Below are 20,162 nucleotides of genomic sequence, written 5' to 3'. Positions count from 1 at the left end.
TCTCTCCAAGGCTCTTCCAGCTTTGACCTTCAGAAGACTCTAGCTAGCACTGACTCCAGGGCCTGGATCTTTTCCATTTGTAGATCTTTCTATTTATTTATTTACTTTTTTTGCTGAGGAAGATTGGCCCTAAGCTAACATCTATGCCAATCTTCCTCTATTTTGTATGTGTGTCACCACCACAGCATGGCCACCGATGAGTGACATAGGTCCGCACCTGGGAACCGAACCCAGGCTGCCAAGGCAGAGCACGCCAAACAGCCATTAGGCCCAGGGCCGGCCCCCATTTGTAGGCCTTTTGGGATTTCTTCTTCATTTTTATTTCATATGCAGCCAGTGCTTCCTCACAAGATCCTGAGAAAAGCAGGAGCCCTAACTCTCCAAGTCACCGGGATTCCCGGCTCTGAGGGTGGGCCTCCTGAGCCCCTCTTTCTCAGGACAGTGCTACAGGGAGGAGCAGAAGCAGGAGACCAGAGTTCAAGTCTGATGCTGACACCACCACAGAGTGGCCTCGGGCACGTCCATGCCCGACCCTGGGTCTCAACGCCTCCGTTTAAATAAAATGAGCTTGTTTTCTCCAGGACTCTCACAGCTCCGTGGTCCATGAAGATTACGTTCTGCGACAGACCCTCGCCGCCCTCAGCCGAGATTCATTCACAGCCCACCTGCAGAGGCCCCGCTGTGCGCTGGCCTGTGGCTGGCCCCTGGGAAACAGGGTGCACCAGGCCCTGTTTGATCTCTCGGCCCGTGAGGAGGGGAATCACGTGGAGTAATGGCTGCAACACACTGAGCAAAAGGCCGGGGCAAGGCCAGCACAGGGCACCACAGGACCCGGACTCTGTCCACTTTGGGGGTTCAGGAGAGCTCCCCCAGGGCCTGCGCACACCTTCCCTGGGGCCTCCATACCATGCCACAGCTCACCCCCAAACGGCCTTGGGCAAGTCGTCCCCTCCCGGGCCTGCGGTCTTGTCTGTCTAATCCACGTCCCAGCTCAAAGCCACCTCCTCCAGGAGGCTTTCCTGGACCCAACCTAAGTAACCCCCAGTCACTCTCTTTCACATGGTCCTGAAATTACATTTTTCTTTGTTACCTGTTTATTGTTTGAATGTCCCTGAGCCACACACAGCAAATGAGATTCTTCCATCCATTCACACATAAGTGTGTCCATGCCAGGCAGTGGTCTAGGAGCTGGAGATCCAGTGGCCAGCAAACTACCTGACACCCCTTCCTTCACAGAGCCTGCGCTGTAGTAGAGAGACTGTTGGTAAGCAAGGTGACTCAATAAGATGCATGGAAGATGTCACACAGCGGCAAGGGATAAGGAGTAAATTAGGCGGAGAGGAGGGTGAGAAGTGTCGGGGAGTCGGGGTGCAATTGTATGTGGGTGGTCAGGCAGGGCCTCATGGGAAGGACTCATTGGAGCACAGACCAGAAGGCTGTGAGGCTGTGAGCCGTGCGTGCACCTGGGAGAGCGCCCCAGGGCGTGGGAACCACAGGTGCAGGGGCGGGAGGCAGGAGAGGGCCCGGTGCACCCGAGGGTCAGTAAGCAGGCCGTGTGGCTAGGATGGAGTGAAGGGTAGGAGGGCAGGGACGGTCGTGCAGATCTTGGGGGCCGGTGAAGGACTCTGGCTCTAACCTGAGGAAGATGGGAGCCATGGAGGAGAGAAATAGCTGCCCTGGGGTTGTTAACGGCTCTCTCCCGCTGCTCTGTGGAGGAGAGACCATGGGGACAAAGTGGAATTGGGGACGGTTGGGCAGAATAATCCAGGCGGTGGGTCGTGGCGGATGGATGCAGAGTAAGAACATGAGGGAATCAGATGAGGAATTTTATAGACACCAACACAGTCCCTGCACACAGTAGGCCCTCAGGAGATGACAGCGATCAGTACCTGGCAGGTGCTGGGGAATCTGAAATGGAGTCTCCTGGGCTGCTTGCCCTCACTCTCTGTGGCCCAGTAACTATGTTTTCAGTCTTTCAGGGGGGATTAAAAAAGACAAATCCTCAGGCTGCAAAGAGAAATTGCTGATGACACGAGGGAGTAAGTCACTTGCCAAAGATGAGAGATGTAGAAAAAGATGAGAGGGCCAGATTAAATAACTGATGAAACACTAACCTTCACACATTCGACATGCGCCTGAGTGATGCGCATCCAGAATATTTTTAAGAGTAAGGTAACCTTTAAAAACGATTTGCTCTTTCTTGGTTTAAAAAAGTTTGAGACGTAAAATAGATACGTGTTTGTGGTGACTTGAATTTTCCCGGACAAAACCCTTTCCTCCTGTAATATATTCTGTCGCCGGGATTTTAATTGGATGTGATCACATCAATAGCCATGCTATGTTCACGTGGGTGAGAGAGCGCATGGATTTCTTTTGGAGTGAAACTGACAGCCAGTTTAGATTAGAACGTCTGTGTGTGTGTGTGTGTGTGTGTGTGTGTGTGTGTGTGTGTATGAGAGAGAGAGAGAGAGAGAACTGGTGGCCTCAGAGTCAGACAGCCTGGATGGTCTCAGCTCAGCCACATTCATGGGCAAATTTCACCTTGTCTTCCAAACCTCCGTCTCCTCATTTCTAAGGTGGATGATTACACCTCTATCACAGGATTGCCGGGTAAATTTAAACGAAAGAACAGGGGTAAAACAGCGCAGCCCCTGGGACACTGAGAATCCAAAATAAGGTTGAAACTGTATCGACTAGATGAGGAATAATGACAGAGCAGAGGGTGTCTTGGGAGAAATGCCTGCTGCCTCCTTGTCCCTTTGGAAATTTCCTGGATGGACCACTTGAGCCAGTTTGATCATGTCTTGTTGCTCTGAGAAAGCAAGGTTTGACTGCAGAAATTTGCATCATGACAGAAGGAAAGAAAAAAGACCTCACACCGCAATGTCCATAAATCCATCTCTGACACAACGTCCCTGGGAGGAGAGAGGCAAAGGGCAGCCCCTCACTCATCCCTGCCGGTGTCGCCCAGCAGTGAGGACGGGACAAGCAGAGTCTCCTTGCATCCCCACCACAGCTGCAAGGGCACATCATCCTCCCATTTTGCAGACGGGGAGACTGAGGCAGAGAGAGGGTGAAGTCATTAAATCTTCTGCCCAGAGCCACACACAGATGTGAATGGCAGAGCCTGGCTTCTCCCTTCTTCCTTGTGCTTTCGACTTAGGATTTCCTCTGCTGCTTTTTTTCCATTTTGGCTCATTTCCCGTCATACATCATATCGATCAAGTTTTTACTCCTTTTTTTTCCTCTACTGGTTTGCAAATTGTCCATTCGATTTCTCTTCTTTACTGGCTCATCTTTACATTTTAATAAGCAAACTTGACTTACAGTGTAAAGTAAATCGATATCTTCCCCTCCCTCTGAACAAGGCAGATCATAGGGTGGATCAATTCTCATCACCCCTGCCATCTCAGGGTTAGGGTTACACCCTCCTTTGTACCCCAAATTAGCTACATCACTATCATTGCTGCTATTGCTCTTGTGTTGTACAATCGATGCAAGGTCACTGGTTTCTCTGTTCAGGGCGTGTGGCCATGTCCTCCTGGAAGTATGTCATTGATCTGTTCTCTCAACAAGACCCTGTGAGTGATATCTCAGACTTTGAAAGTATCTTTCTTTCTCTCTTAATTTTTTTTGTTTTTCAGCTATTTTTTATTTCTTCAAATTTGTTATTTATCAGGCATGACTGAAATAGAAAATATAATTGAGTCTCATCATCAACACGGAAATGGCTCCCAGAGAAAACTGGACAGAAGAATATTATTGCTTCCCATTTTGACCAGTATCCGGTGCTGAAAATATTATTCCACTGTTTTCTGGTCTCTGTTGCCGCTGGGAAGTCTGTTGTCAATCTAATCATCTTTACTTAGTAGATAATCAAGTCTTTCTCTGTTTTTTTAATGCAAACTTGTTTTTGATGCATAACATACCTACAGAAAAACGTCCAAATTATAAAATAAAGTGTTACTTTATCTTCACAAAGGAAGCACAAAACATTACTAACAAACCAAAAAGCCCCCGTGTAACCCGTTCCAGTCACTACATGCCCACCAGGCATAACCAACATCTTGACTTCTAACAGCAAAGCACAGTTTAGCCTATTTTCAAACTTTGTATAAAGGAACAATGTACTGTGTACTCTTTTATGTCTGGTTTCTTTCTCTCAACATTATATTTGTGATATTCACCCATGTGATCTTCATCCATGGTACATATAGTTTTGGCTTGTTTATACTCATGCTGTTTAGTATTGTGCTATTTATCCATTCTGAGGTTAGCAGACATTTGGTTGGTTTCCAGTTTGACGCTATTGTGAATAGTGCTGCCACGACCATTCCTGTACATTTCTGTCGGTAAACATACAGTACATGGATGAGAGTAGAATTTGCTAGGTCATAGGATAGGTGAATTTCCACTTTAACAGAGGCTACCAAACACGCTCCCAACAAGGAGGTACCACTTGATTCTCCCACCAGCAGTGTATGTGGATCCTGGTTGCTCCAATCTTCACCAATGCTTGATATTATCTGTCTTTCTCATTTCAGCCATTCTGGTCAGTATATTGTGGTATCACACTGTAGTTTTAATTTACGTTTTCCTAAGAACTAATGATTGGGAACTTTTTCGTATGCCTATAGGTCATTTGTAGATCCTCTTTCATAAAGTATCTGTTCAACCCCTTTGTCCAATTTTCTATTGGTAGTATATCTCTTTGTTGTTGTTTTATAAGAACTCTTATTTATTCTGGGGATGAACCCATTGTCAAACATATGCAGTGGAGTGAAGGAAACCAGCTCTCTTGGGGGAGAGGGAGATAGCATTGTAGCATTTGCCTATTTTCATGGTGTTAAAACTCCCACCACAGCCAATTGCAAGCTACTAACAGTTTAACAACCAGGTCACAAAATTCTTGAATGTTCAACAGTGAGTTCTCACGAGACCTGTTCTATCACACTACTGGATATATGTATTGCAAATATATTTGCCCACTTTGCGGTTTTTCCTTGTTCTTAATTTTTAATGAGGTCTGATTTATCATTTTTTCCTTTGTGGTTAGAACTTTTTGTCACTTGTTTAATACATCTTTGCCTACCCCGAGTTTCTGGAGATAATCTCCTGCATGGTCATCTAAAAGCTTTATCGGTTCACCTTTCATATTTAAATCAGTGAATCATCTCAGTTGACTTTGTATGCAGCGTGAGGTAGAGGTCAAGTTCCTTTTTGCTTTCACTATTTGAATATGCTATTGACCTGGTTGCATTTATTGAACAGACTATCTCTACACTGTACTTCAACGTCACTTTTGTCATAAATCAGAGTATTCTAATTGGATTTTTAGAATTTCTCTTGGTCTTTGATTTATTGCAGTTTTGTTACGATGTGCCTACAAGTGAACTTATTTTTTAATAAGACTTTCCTTTTAGGACAGTTTTAAATTTACAGAATTCTTGCAAAGCTAGTACAAGAGTTCCCATATACACCACACCGAGTTTGCCCTGTTATTAACATTTACATCAGTATGGCACATTTGTCACAATTAATGAAACAATATCCATACAGTATTATTAACCAAACTCCGTACTTTAATCAAATTTTCTTAGTTTTTACTTAATGTCCTTTTTCCATTCCAGGACCCCACCCAGGACACCACGGGCCATTTGGTCATCATGTGTCCTTAGGCCTTTCTTGGTTGTGACAATTTCTCACACTTTCCTTGTTTCGATGGCTTCTACAGTTTTGAAGATTATGGGTCAAGTCCTTGAACTGGAATTTGTCTGATGCTTCTCTCAAGATTAGACAGGGGTTGCGGGTTTGGAAAAGAAGTCCACAGGGGTAAAATGCCATTCTCAACGTATCCTATTAAAGGTGATGCCATCAACATGATACATCAAGGTCAGTCTTAACCTTGCTCACCTGGCTGAGGTGGCGTTTGTCAGGTTTCTCCACTGTGAAGTTACTCTTGTCCCCCCACCCCGTCCATACTGTGCTCTTTACAAGGAAGTCACTATGAGCAACCCGCAGCTAAGAGTTGGGTTTTGTCAAACACTTTTATTATATCAATTGATACGATTAGGTGATTTTCCTTTTTTTAGTCTTTTGATGTAGTATATTACCGGTTATGTTGATTGTTGAAAGTTGAACCAGCCTTGCATGTGCATACCTGGAATAAATTCCACTTGATTATGCTATGTTATTTGTTTTGTATATTGTTGGATTCGATTGACTAATATTTTCTTGAGGATTTTTGCAGCTATGTTCATGAGAGAGATTGTTCTTTAGTTTTCCTTTCTTGTAATGTTTTTCTCTGGTTTGGGTATTTGGGTAATGTCGGCCTCGTAGAATGAGTTAGGCAGTGTTCCCTCTGCTTCTGTTTTCTGGATGGCTGCTAATGATTGGTTCAGTTTCTTTAATAGAGATAGGGCTATTCAGATTACCTGTTTCTCCTTACTTGAGTTTTGGATTCGTGGCCACAGAGTTGTTGATGGTGCTTCTCTGTTACCCCATTAACGTCCACGGGATCAGTAGGAATGACTCCCGTTTCATTTCTGATATTGGAAAGTTACATCTTCTCTCCTTTTTGATTGATTAGTCTGGCTAGAGGTTTATCAATTTTATTGATCTTTTCAAAGAACCAGCCTTTGTTTTCATTGATTTTCTCTCTTGTTTTCCTGTTTTCAATTTTGTTGATTTCTGCTCTAATTTGTATTATCTCTTTTCTTCCACTTGTTTTAGGCCTATTGCTCTTCTTTCTCTAGTTTCCTAAAATGGAAACTTAGACTATTGATTTTAGATCTTTCTTCTTTTCTAATATATGGCTGTAGTGTTATAAATTTTCTCTAAGCACTGCTTTCCTTACATCCCCCAAAATTTGAAAAGTTGTATTTTCATTTTCATTTGATTAAAAGTATTCTTAAATTTCTCTTGAGACTTCTTCTTGGGCCCATGTGTTATCTAGAAGTGTATTGCTTAGTTTCCAGATACTGGGGGATTTTTCAGCTTTTTGTTATTAATTTCCAGTTTAATTTCATTGTGATCCAAGAACATACATTGTATTATTTCCCTTTTTAATTTGTTAAAATATGTTTTATGGCCCAGAATGTGGTCTAACTCAGTGAATAGTCCACCTGAGTTTGAGAAGAATGCATATTCTGCTGTTTTAGATGGAGTGTTCTATAAATGTTGACTAGATCAAGTTGATCGATAGTGTTGGTCAGGTCAAATACCTTCTGGTATAAGCTGAATTGTGTTCCCCCAAAATTCATCTATTGAGATCCTACCCGCCTCCATACCTCAGAATATGACTGTATTTAGAGATAGAGCCTTTAAAGAGGTAATTAAGACTAAATGAAGTCACATGGGTGGGCCCTAATCCACTACATAAGGAATGGTGTCCTGATAACAATAGGAGATGAGGGCACACAAGTGACACCAGAGGCGAAGAGGCAGCAAGGGGACAGCGCTCTATCAGACAAGGAGAGAGGCCTCAGAGGCAACCAAACCCTTCAACGCCTTGATCTTGGACCTCCAGACTCCATAACTGTAAGGAAATAAATTTCTGTTGTTTAAGACACAAAGTCTGCGGTATTTTTTTATGGCAGCCCTAGCAAATGAATACATATCCTTATTGATTTCCTGGCTGCTTTATCTATCAACTGCCGACAGAGTGTGTTGAACTATTACAGTGGACCTGCCTATCTCCTTCCAGTTCTGTCAGTCTTGACCTCTTGGACTTTGGTGCTCTGTGGTTGGTCCCATACCTGGTTAGGATTGTTACGTCTTCTTCGAGAATTGATAACTGTTATCATAACGCAATGCCCATTTTTACCCCTGACAATTTTCCTTGTTTTAAAGTTTGCTTTGTCTGAAATTAACATAGCTACTCCCGCTTTCTTCTGAGTAGTGCTAACATCATATATCTCTATCCATCCTTTTCCTTTTAACTATCAGAGTCTTCATATTTAAAGTGGATCTCTTGTAGAAAATGTATAGTTTAGTCTTGGTTTTTTTTAATCCACTCTGAAGATCTCTGTCTTTTAAGTGATGTATTTAGACCATTCACATTTAAAGTGGTTCTTGATATATTTGGCTTAATGTCAACCATGTTTGTAATGTTTTATAATCACTGCCAGAGGCTTCCTTTTCTGCCTTATCTAGTTTTAACTGAGTATTTTACATTATTCCATTTGATTTTCTTTCTTAATGTGTCAATTCAACTTATTTTTAAAATAAATTTTAGTGGCTTTCCTAAAGTTTATAATACACGCTTTTAACTAATCTAAGCCCACCTCAAAATAACACTGTCTCACTTGCCATGTGGTGCAGGTAGCTGAGAGCATTCCTGAGTCCTCCCTTCCATCTCTCCTGACAATGTGGTCATCCACTTCACTTACCCATATGTTATAATCACCCCACATAAAGTCACTTTTATTATTTTAAACTGTTTAAGCAAATCGTTTTAGATTAAGAATAAGAAAAATAAAATATTTACTTTTACATTCCTTTATTCCTTCCCCAACACTCTTCTTTCCTTTATGCAGATGCAGGCTTTTGACCGGATCATCTTCCTTCTGCCTTAAGAAAATATTTCAACAGTTCTTGCAGGGCAGGTCTGCTGGTGACAAACTCCTTCCGTTTTTGTTTGTCTGAGACAGTCTTTATTTGTCCTTCACTTCTGAAGGAAAATTTTTCTCCATATAGAATTCTAGGTTGGCGGTTTTTCTTTCAACACTTTGAATTTTTCACTCCACTCTCGTCTTGCTTGCACGGTTTCTGGTGAGAAGTCTGCTGTAACTCTCCTCCTTGTTCCTCTATAGGTAAGGTGAGATTTTTTTCCCTCTTGCTTCTTTCAAGATTTCCTCTCTGGTTTTGGTTTTCTGCAGTTTTAATATTATATACCCAGGTGTAGGTTTTTTGATATTTTTCATGCTTGGCGTTCACTGAGCTTCCTTGATCTGTGGTTTGGGGTCTATCATTAATTTTGTACTGTTCTTAGCCATTCCTACTTGAAATATCTCTTTTGCTCCATTTTTTCCTTTCCTTCTTATATTCCAACCATGCATACGTTACATCTTTTGAAAATGTCCCATAGTTCTTGACTGTTCTGTTTTCCTTTGTTTTTTCATTCTGTTTTCTCTTTCAATTTCCATTTGGGAAGTTTCTGTTGACCTTTCTTCAGCTGATTCTTTCCTCAGCTGTCTCTGGTCTATGGATGAGCCTCAGGTCCAGCCCTGTGGCCGAGTGGTTAAGTTCACACATTCCACTTCAGTGGCCCAGGGTTCACTGGGTGAACCTGGGTGTAGACATACATACTACTCATCAAGCCATGCTGTAGCAGCATCCCACACAGAAGAACTAGAATGACTTACAACTAGGATATGCAACTATGTACTGGGGCTTTGGAGAGAAAAAAAAGATGAAGATTGACAACAGATGTTAGCTCAGGGGAACTCTTCCTCACAAAAAAAGAAGAAGAAGAAGAAAAAGCATACCTTTAAAGAAAAACTTTCTTCATTTTTGTCAGAGTGTTTTTTATTTCTAACATTTCCTTTTAATTCTCTAATAAAATTTCCATCTCTCTGCCTACATTACCATCTGTTTTACATGTGGTCTGCTTTATCCACTAGAGCTCTTAGAATATTAATCACAGTTCTTTTTATTCTGATAATTCCAACATCTGTGTCGTATCTGAGTCAGGTTCTGATGTTTGCTTTATCTCTTCAGATCATGGTTTTTCCTGCCTTTTGTCATGCCCTGTGGTTTTTTGCTGAAAGCTGGACATGTTGTATTGAGTAATAGGAACTGAGACAAATGGGCCTGTAGTGTGAGGGTTTATGTTCGTCTGGCAAGGACCTGGGTTGTGTTTAGTGCTTTCTGTAGCTATAGGTGTCAAAGCCCTCAAATTCCTCTACTGTCCTTATTTTTATCTCCCCTCCTGACTTTGAGTTTCCCTAAGTCCTCCTCCTCAGAGAGAGTCTGTGCCTTGCAGCTCTTTCAGTTCTAAGCCACCATTCTTATACTGAAGCCCTGTGGCGAGGTGGGGCGGGCTATAATCTTCCAATTAAACCTCAGTCTTTTAGTGGGCCCATGTCTCTAGTCTGTGACACTCTTATATAGCTTCCCCCAGCTCCGACAGGGTGAAACGGAAGGCTAGTGGAGGCTGGGATGCGAAGAACGCCCTCCTTTCATGGTGCTGAGACAAGGCTCTGGTTAGTGCCGCCCCCCCCCCCCCCCCCCGCCTCCATGAACAGTAAGCCTTTGTTACAGAGAAGACTCCGGGTGTATTCCACAAAGATTGATTTTCCCTTCCCCCTGCCAGAAGCAAGAGAGAATCTTCTTGGAGCTTCATGAAAATCTGGTGGAGTTTCTGGAGGTAAAGCCCATGAAAGTTTGGGGACCTCCAAGACTGCGGCACCCAAGGAGTTTCTCACCTTCACACTAATCCGCACTAAGCCTCCAGAAATTCATCAAAACTATCATTTAAGTGTTCCTACCGGTTTCTGGCCCCAGCAGCTGCTGCTCTAGGTGGGCAGGTGTCAGCTGTGACTCTCTGGGTTCACCTCTCTCTCCAGATTTGGGGGCGGCAGTTTGCTCTGCAACCTCAGTTCTCTGATGGAGCCAGGAAAATTTATTATCTATATGTCCATATTCTTCCCCTTGTAAGAACAGACGTGACAACTTCCAAGCTCTTACATGTCAGAGCTGAAACAGGAAGTTCTGTGGATTTATTTATTGTACCTGTTCAGTTTCTTCTTGAAACTATGAATTCAAGTCTTTCTGTAAAAGTCACGGTCCTTATTGATTCAAGTATTACTTTTCCTAGCTCTCGCCAGCCTCATATTCCGGAACTCCTAGTAAAGGGTTGTCGGGCCTTCTCATTCTCTCCTTCACGCCTCTGACCCTTTCCTTCATATTCTACTTCTCCATTCCTTTCTGTGGTGCGTTCAGGGTGATTTCCCCCTGTCTGTATTCCGGGTAACTGACTATTTCCCCAGTTACCCCTAATCTACTGTCCAGTCTGTCCTTCGAGGATTTTTTTAATTGCAATGATTATCCATGTCATTTTTAGATTTTCTATTTTTTAATCACTCTGTTCTTTTTTATAGTGTCTTATTCTATTCTCGTGTTTTGGTATTTTTTTTTATCTTTTTAATCATTTCAAATATATGTATAGTATAGTTTCTAGCAGAATTGCTCTGTTAGTTGAAATTCTTTGGGTTTTCTGTGTTTGGTTGGTTGGTTGTTTTTGTCCTGGCTTACGTGGCGACTGACTCTCACTGATGGGTAAATTTATCTTCTCATTTGTTTGTCACTTGAGAGTTTTGAGTTCGTGTGCAGCGAGGCTTTATCCGTGGGGATCTGAGCAGCTTGGTGGAAGCTGTGCCCTGCCGGAACTATTCTGCATTTGCTTCCACCAGATGCCCTAGAAGTATTACCAGCCTGAGACCAATTACACGTTAATTGTTTCATTTGAGGCTTTACAAGCAACGCCCACAATATAAATTAAAACCACAAACCCAAGTGAAGCACAAGCCTGTAGTGAAGGATCACCCAACAAGGCTCTCTCTCCTCTCAGAGGCCCAGCAGAAGCTGACCATCTCCCCTGCTGTCCTTGGCAATGGACTATTTTCCTGTACACTCTATCTCTGAGATTCAGCCCTTCAAAGATCTCAGCTTTATGCAGCTTCCCACAGTGCACCCAAAACATCGTCTCCTGTTCCTGGAGAGCATAGAACCCGAGCTCTGAGCCGGTGACCGTCCCTCCCCCTGCACCACAGCAGCCGCTGCACCAGTTCACACACTTGCCACCTGGTTGTCCGTTCCTTCCCATGTCCTGGCGATGTCCCCTTCCCTTTTGCTACACTTTATCAAATGTTTCTAGAGCTTGTAGAGGGAACATTTTCAGGAGGAGGTCAGAACCCAGTCTGTGCATTGAGCCTGTCCCCTGCCCCATCCACTCAAATCCTATCTGGGTTCACTGGGTCTGAGGATCCCACGGGTCCTCAAGTGGCGGGTCCAGGAGGCAGCTGTATATATGGGTCAGGGCTCAGCACACGGGGCTGGGGTGTGGACAGATTTGGAATAGAGTGGGCGTGCTCACTTACATCCTTGGGAAAATGCAAATATCCATATGGATGTGTTTGAGTTTGTTCCTTTGCCGGGGCATGCCTGGGCTTGTGTGCGGGAGAGCACATACTTTTGAGTCTGAGGCCTGGATTCGTGACAAATATAAGTGCAAATTTATGGGCACCACATCCTACTGCCTTTAAAGGAGGAACTAAACGGATTTATTTGAGCTAAGATGAAAAAGACGCAGCTTGGGGCTGTGTCGATAGCCCAGGTTTTGGCATTTATTAGATATGTGACTTTTAGCAAGTCATTTCTTCTCTCTGAGCCTCAGTTTCCTCATCTGTAAAATGGGGATAATACAGATCACCTTACAGGGTTGCTTAGAGGATTAACGGGGATGACACGCATCCAGATGTACCAAGTCAACCTCACAGTAGGGGCCTAATAAGTGCATGAGGAGCCCCTCCTCTGTGTTCGGAATCAAGTCAAATAGATCTGGGCTCAAGGTGTGATCAAAAAGATGATGTTTGACAAAAAATGGGTAGAAGAGATGAACAGACATTTTTCCAAAGAAGATATACAGATGGCCAATAAACACCTGAAAAGATGTTTGACATCACTAATCATCAAGGAAATGCAAATCAAAACTACACTAAGATACTACCTTATGCCTGTTAAAATGGCTATAATCACTAAGACTAAAAGTAACAAATGTTGGAGAGGGTGTGGAGAGAAGGGAACCCTCATACACTGCTGGTGAGAATGCAAACTGGTGCAGCCACTATGGAAAACAGTAAGGAGATTCCTCAAAAAACTAAAAATAGAAATACCATACGACCCAGCCATCCCACTACTGGGTATCTACCCAAACAACTTGAAATCAACAATCCAAAGTAACATACGCATGCCTATGTTCACTGCAGCCCTATTCACAACAGCCAAGACGTGGAAGCAACCCAAGTGCCCATTGACCGATGATTGGATAAAGAAGATGTGGTATATATATATATATGTGTGTATATATATATATATATATATACACACACACACACACAATGGAATACTACTCAGCCAGAAAAAAGACAAATTCATCCCATTTGCAACAACATGGAAGGATCTGGAGGGAATTATGCTTAGCAAAATAAGCCCCACTGAGAAAGACAAACACCAGATGATTTCACTCATATGTAAAATATAAACAAACACATGGACAAAGAAAACAGTTCGGTGGTTACCAGGGGAAGGGGGCTGGGGAGTGGGCACAGGGGGTGAAAGGGAGCACTTATGTGGCGACAATCAAGAAATAATGTACAACTGAAATCTCACATTGATGTAAACTATTATGAACTCCAATAAAAAATTTTTTAACAAAAAGATGATGTTTGAGTTGGGTTTCAAATTTCACCAGGTGGGAAGCGAAGGGAAAGGCTTTCCAGGCAGGGAACAACACATGTGCAAAGGCTGGATGTATTAAAGAGTGTAGACTGTTCCAGGAGCAGTGAGTGGTTCTGTGCAGCCGGCAGGATCAAGGTGAGAGGGGGTGCAAATTCCATGGGCATCTAGGAAATCTTAAGGGACAATAATGTGGATAAAAATGATCCCACCGGTCACAATGGGCCACAAGCTGAGTCTAGGTAAGACAAGTAGAGCCTTTGTGACAACAGCAACCAGGAAACTGAGATGTCTGTGCTCAGAGGGGTTGGACCTCAGAAGCCAAGAAGGAAAGCCCCACTGGGTGCCTGGTGTTCCTCATGCTCATGAGAGCGAGGGTCCCATGTGGCTCTTCCTTTCAAATGGACGCAGGACGGAGTCCAGAGTGCGACTCAGATGATTGCATGGGTAGAGCCAGCTGATCTCCAAGGAAGGAGGGATGAAGGTGGCATGATGATATTATTTATTATCTGAATTAAATAGTAAGTCTCATAGCTAACGTCTATTAAGGGATTTCTATGTAACAGTCACCGTTCTGTGTACTAACTTATTTGATCCTCGCGATAAGCTCACGAGGTATTATTAACCCCATTTTACAGATGAGCAAACTGAGGCACAGAGGAGTTGAGCTGATCAGAGGAAAGGGGGCGAGGTGTATGGCACAGACTTGGGAGTCAGGCAGGTCAGAGTTCGGATCTCTATCTGGCCTCTCACCAGCTGGGTGGCCTTGAACAGGTGACGCCCACATTTCTGAGCCTGGCTTTCCACCTCTGTAGTGGGGGACGGGATATGACCCCTGCAGGACTGAGGACACAGTAGGGGCTGGAGAGATGAGAGTGCCCGCTCCCTCCATGCAGCTGGGGTTAGTGCCAAGCCCCTGCCAGCCAGCTCTGGGCACATTTGGGGTCAGAGATGCCTGGAGGAGGATGTTGGACCCTTGGTGAGAGGGGCTGATTGAGCTGCCTTCCGGAAGCTGCCCTGGAGACCTGTTCCCAGTGTCACTTCTGGGGTCCAAGCCCACCGGGCCAGGGACAGTAGGCCCTCAATGCCAGCCCTAAAAACCTTTGAGCAGAGAAGCGGAGCTCCCGAGGCGGGAGGCTGGTCTCCCAGATGCAAGCACGTCTTTGATTACTTTCTAATGAAAAACACGTTTGCATCCAAACTGAAATTATATTGTCAGCGGTTAATTATCACTTGTCAAACAAGTGTGTGCCCAGATTGCGCGTTTAATTTCCATATAGGTTTGCAAAAGCCTCGTTCCTCTTATTTGATGAGGCCTCTCTGAGCAAGAGACATTCGTTGTTGTAATTGTTGCTTTTTTTTAAGCAGCTGTTGTTTTTTTTAATAAGCAGGTTTCCTCGCATCTGAGTCAGGGCTCTTTGCAAACAACAGTGTAATTTAAGCTAAGAGAAATGGGCCTCCAAAGGTGACTCTGGAACTTAGGGGCACCTGGGCCTGACGCAGGCCTGGAAGCAGGAGCTGGACCGCCCCAGTGGGACCCCAGGCAACCGCCCTGCCTGCCTTCTCTCGGGGTCTCTCATCCGCTTTCTCTTTGTGTATCTGTTTCTTTCTCCCTGCTGCTTCTCGGTTTCTCTCTTCCTGTTGCAGGAATGGCCGTCCCTCCTCTCTTTGAATGAATGACACACTCCTTTTGGTCAAGGACCTGGCAGACCTGGGTTCGAGTCCTGCCCCTGCCTTTGGGCCAGTGTCTTATCCCCACATGGCTGTTACTTTGCGGGTGGAATGGGGCCAGTACCTGCCCTGCCCGTTTGTCGTCTGGATTAAGCGTCCTCGTATAAGCAAAGAGCTTGCACGTTGACAGCCACATGGTGGATTCTACAGGGAAGGGGAGCTGTGGCTGCTTCTGCTGCCGCCATGGTCATTATTGTCATTGTAATGATAGCAACAGAGTCTCCTGGGCCGAGTGGGAGCCCCGTCCTGGGGAGACAGAGATGGAAAAAAGGTGTCGCTGTCTGTCAGAGCCTCACTGGACGGCCTTGAGCCCCGGCCTCCTTGCCTGCAAAGTGGGGACAGTTATGTCTACCTGGTGGCACGGTTGTGGGGACAGGACGAGTTAACTGTGTCTGGAGGGTGGCAGGCGCTCCATTAACCCTCCTCGCTTTCTGGCCCAGACCCTCGACCACAGGAGGGAACAGTGAGTGCCCAACGAACAGAAGAAGGACGGAGAATAAATCAATGATGTCTTTAATGGGATAGCAGATCGCAGCACAGCTTGGCTTAGAATCCTCTCTGAAGGCCCGGCCCCAGGAGCTGGAATCTTCTGTGATTTTATTTCTTTGTTCTTTGGCTGATGTCGGTTTTCTCCAGCTAAACTGGAAGCTGCAGGAGGCCAGCAGTGCCTTTCAGCTCCTGACTCTACCCCAAGCCTCTGGCCCAGTGTGTGGCACAGAGAGAACATCACAAGGACGCTGCCCGGATGACAGAGACAATGCGTGTAAAGCACTCCACTTGGCTTCTGGAACATTCCATGTTCTCAGTAAACATCATGCCTTAGGACTGTTGACTTTCTGAAGTTCATTGTGGCTGAAGCCTGAGGTGGGGGAGAGGGGAGGGGGCCAAGGATGGGGACGAGGCTGGAGAGGTTGGCCGGCCGCCCTGACTGGGGGTAAGGGACACCCGGAGGAGGCTTGGGGAACACAGCGGGGGGGGGCCTCCACTTTCGGGGAGTTGAGAGGAGGGAACAACTCTGTGTGGTGCGACTGAAGGACCAGGGCTGAGAACAAGGATCCAGAGCCCAGCTCTGTGAGGAGAAACTAGGAAGCTGTGCTCAGGCCTCGGTTTCCCCGAGTGCACAGTTTCTGCAGCCCCTCAGCTCTGGTGCCCCCTGAGTCTCCAATGAGTGCAGCAGCCCGAGTGCGTTTCCAGCCAGAGCACGGAGCTGCGGGGCCCTGGAGCAACGCACCTCGGCCAAGAGGATGTGACACAAGGGCCATCAGGGATGGGAGGGGCAGGGGCTCAGGACGGGGGCTCATCTGCTGGGAGCAGGATCCATTCTCAGCTCCTGAAGGGGGAGGGCGGCAGCACCAGCCCGGATTAGCATGTCTCACCGTCTTCAGTCCGGTCAGCTCCGCTGTGACCATCTCCCTGGGAAGAAGGAGCGTTGGTTGAGGCAGGGGCATCCCAGGGACCGATTCACATGGCCCCCACTCCCTTCCACCTCACGTGGGCTCACAGGCCCATCCTCCCCCTCAGACTGGGTCCTGCCTCTGCCTCTCACCCTGGCCAGATGGCTTCTGCTCCCTGGGAAGAGGGGACACCAGGCTCCTCCCTCCAGCATCCACTCCAGGCCTCTCCCTGCAGGTGGCAGCCTTAACCCCACCCCCTCCTCCGGAGGTGGTCCTTGATTCAGCTAAGCCATATCCCAGAAGGGCCAGTCAGCACAGGACCAGTTCAGGGGCAGATATGTCACCTAACATGAGCCAGTCAGAGAGAAGCCAGGACTTCTGTGCTCCACCTGGGGGAGGCAACATCCTCCAGGAAATGGGAAAGGAAATACGTGGCCACATTGATGCTGCAAGCACATGAGGAGCCAGACTGAAGATGGGGTTGACTCTCTGGGAGGCAGATCAGAGAGATAGAGAAACACTGGGGCCTTGGTCACACAAGTGAGATGCTGGATCAATCCTTGCCTGATATCCAATGCACCACTAGCTTTATAGTTTAAGGCAGTGTGCGTGGGGTTTTCTGTGACCTGCACTGGGCCTCAGCTCATCCTTCTGTAACTGGAAGAAGCTATCCCCTGAAGGCTCAAATGTTCGCTGGCTCCATGGGGATGAAATGACATCGGGATCCCAGGAGTCAGTAAATGCCCCTGGACAAGAAACCTTCAAAAATGAAGCTCAGTGAGTAGCATCCAGAATCAGTGGAGAATCCATTCATCTGTTCAGTCATTCAACCAGAACAGGTCCACCCGCTACGTCCCAGGCCCCAGGCACCGTGCGGGGTTAACCTCCAGGAAATGAGATGGAGAAAAGGAAAAGAAATAAGGAAGAAAGAAATCAGCAGATAAACAAGACAATTTCAGAGGGGCTGAGTGCTTGAAGAAAATAAAAGAGGGCGATGTGACAGAGAGTGACTCAGGGACTGGGGGACTAATGCTGCTTTGTCTTGGGTGGCCAGGGAGGGCCTCTGGGAGCAGGTGGCATTTGGGCCAAGATCTGAATGAGGAGGAGGAGGAGCAGCCATGCTGAGAACTGGGACAGAGCAATCCTGAAAAGAAGAACAGTAAGTGCAAAGGCCCTGAGGTGGGAACAAGTTGCTTACATTCAGGAAAACATGAGATGGGGGACTGACTCAGGTCAGACTCAGCAAAATTTGGGGGCTGCTTGCTCAGGGCCAGTCACCATTCTAAGCACTTTGCTTATGTTAACTGGCAATCTTCTGAACAAGCCCATGGGATTTGTATTGTAATCCCCATTTTACAGATGTTGATTCTGAGGCCTAGGCAGGTTTATTAATGAATTTAAGACCAAAGAGCTAGTAAGTGTCAGAGGCTGGATTTGAACTCAGGTTTTCGATGCCAGAGCCCACGTCCTTAACCACTGCCCTGTACCACCCAACTAGGGAAGGATGGGAACAGGCTTTCCCATGGCTTCCTGGGAACTCACTGTGGCCTCCCTTAGCTCCTCACTCAGACAGGCCCTCCCACCCCACTTCAGCCACGTGGTCAGCTTAGCGTGCAGCCCAGCCCTGGGGGGAAGTCTGAGGTTTAGGGGGAACACGTTCAATTCAGTGGAGTGCTAACAACTCATCCTCACGGGGGCTAGGTCAGGTCTCAGGAAAGAGGCTGAATTTTATTCCAAGTGCAACTGGACAGTCTTCCGGTTTCAGCATGAAAGCCGCCGCTCCTGTGCCTACAGCCAGGAAAAGCCGAACAAACCGCAAACCAGTGACTTTTCTCAGACTCATCAGAGAGCTGAGGTTGCAGAGCAAATTGCCAGCCCAAAATCTGGAGAGACGGGGGCATACAGAGTCACAGCCGAGACCTACCTGCCCAGAGCAGAGGCCACTAGAGCCGTTGTTAGAGAAAAGAATCATCGGTGATGCTTGTTAAAAACAGTAAGGCAGGGCCGGCCCAGTGGCCTAGCGGTTAAGTCCCGCGTGCTGCACTTCGGAGGCCCAGGTTCACGGGTTCAGATCCCAGGTACAGACCTACACCACTTGTTGGCGGCCATGCTGTGGCGACCCACATACAAAATAGAGGAAGACTGGCACGGATGTTAGCTCAGGGCAAATCTCCCTCAGCAAAAAAAAAAAGAAGAAAAAACCCAGTAAGGCAGACTTTATTCCTTGGGGGCACTACAATGGGGTTTTATAGTAGGGGAGAGATGTTAGGCTCAACTCTGAATCCAACAAGAAAAAGTGGGAATTCATGGTCAAGGAGCAGGGTCGGGGCCAGAGAATGGAAAATTACTGAGAGGAAACATCAGCGGTGAGAGGTTCTGGCTAACGGGGCCCAGCTGGACTCTTGCTGAAGGCAGGCCGGGTGATGAGACATCCCACGGGGGCGGTGGAGGCTGAGGAAGCTAACCCCACGTGGAGGGAGGTCAGTGTCCTGCTGAGAGTGGAGGATTCGGGCTAAACTGACTAAGCAGGGTTCTTGCTAACCATGGACAAGACAGAGACGAAAGTGGAAGGCTGAAGTCAGGGCCCGTTCGAAGAGAGTTTCAGAGGGGCCTGAGCAGACCTTTGTCCCCACACTCTGGCAGGACACTTAGAGGCAATTTTGACAAATGGCTGGAGGCTCGGGGTGGACTGGTATGGGGTGAGGAACGCCTTGGGCCCCCCGGTCTTAGGGGCCCAAACCTTCACGGGCTTCACCCCCAAGACCCCCACCAAACGCAGCGGAAGGCACTGGGTGCGGGCAGGGGACTGGCACAGGAGGGGCTCCCATGGCACCCAACAAGCTGGCGGGAAGGCAAGGCAGGTGTGCAGCGAGGCGGTCGTCGGAGAGGAACTGAGCAGACCTGCCTTCCCAATGCCCAGGAGGGACATGTTCTTCTGATCGCCTCTTATTCCTGAAATTCCAGCCTCCATTTCCTTTCTTTGGGTCCAAGTGACGTTTCTGAGCTGCATCTCTGAGCGCTGGGACACTCTGAGCAGCCCAGCAAGCTGCCTTCTGCATGCGGAGCTTCCAGGTGGGGTCGGGGAAGCTGCGCAGGGGCCTGGGGGCACGTCTCTGGGCGAAAGCTCCCGGGAGGGGAGAGTGAAGCAGGAGCCAAGGGACAGGGAGGGGAGGGGACACATTTGGCAACCACCTTCTTTCTGACTTAAGCCGTGAAGATGAGCGAGACCCAGCCCTGCCTCCCGGAGCTCACAGCCTGTGGTGGGGAGGCAGCTGTGTGTTCAGACCCTGAGAACAGGGGCCCAGGTGCTCTGATGGCATAAGAGTTGAACAATGGAAGGGCACAGAGGAGAGGACGTGACCAGCCTGAGGAAGAGGGGCAGTCAGAGACGCTCTCCCAAGGCAGGGACACCAGAGCAGGCAGGCAAGCTGACGTAGAGCGGGAACATAGAGTGTTCCAAGCAGGAGGAACAGCATGTGCAAAGGCCCAGAGGAATGCGAGCGCACAGTGTGGTGGCTCAGTGCCCCGATGGTGGAAGGGAGGTGGTAGGAGACGGGCCTGCGTGTCAGGTGCGGGCTG

This window comes from Equus przewalskii, chromosome 2 (genome assembly GCF_037783145.1).
Source record: "Equus przewalskii isolate Varuska chromosome 2, EquPr2, whole genome shotgun sequence".
NCBI lineage: Eukaryota > Metazoa > Chordata > Mammalia > Perissodactyla > Equidae > Equus > Equus przewalskii.
The sequence above is the reverse complement of the archived record's forward strand: the minus strand, read 5'-3'. Positions refer to the sequence as shown.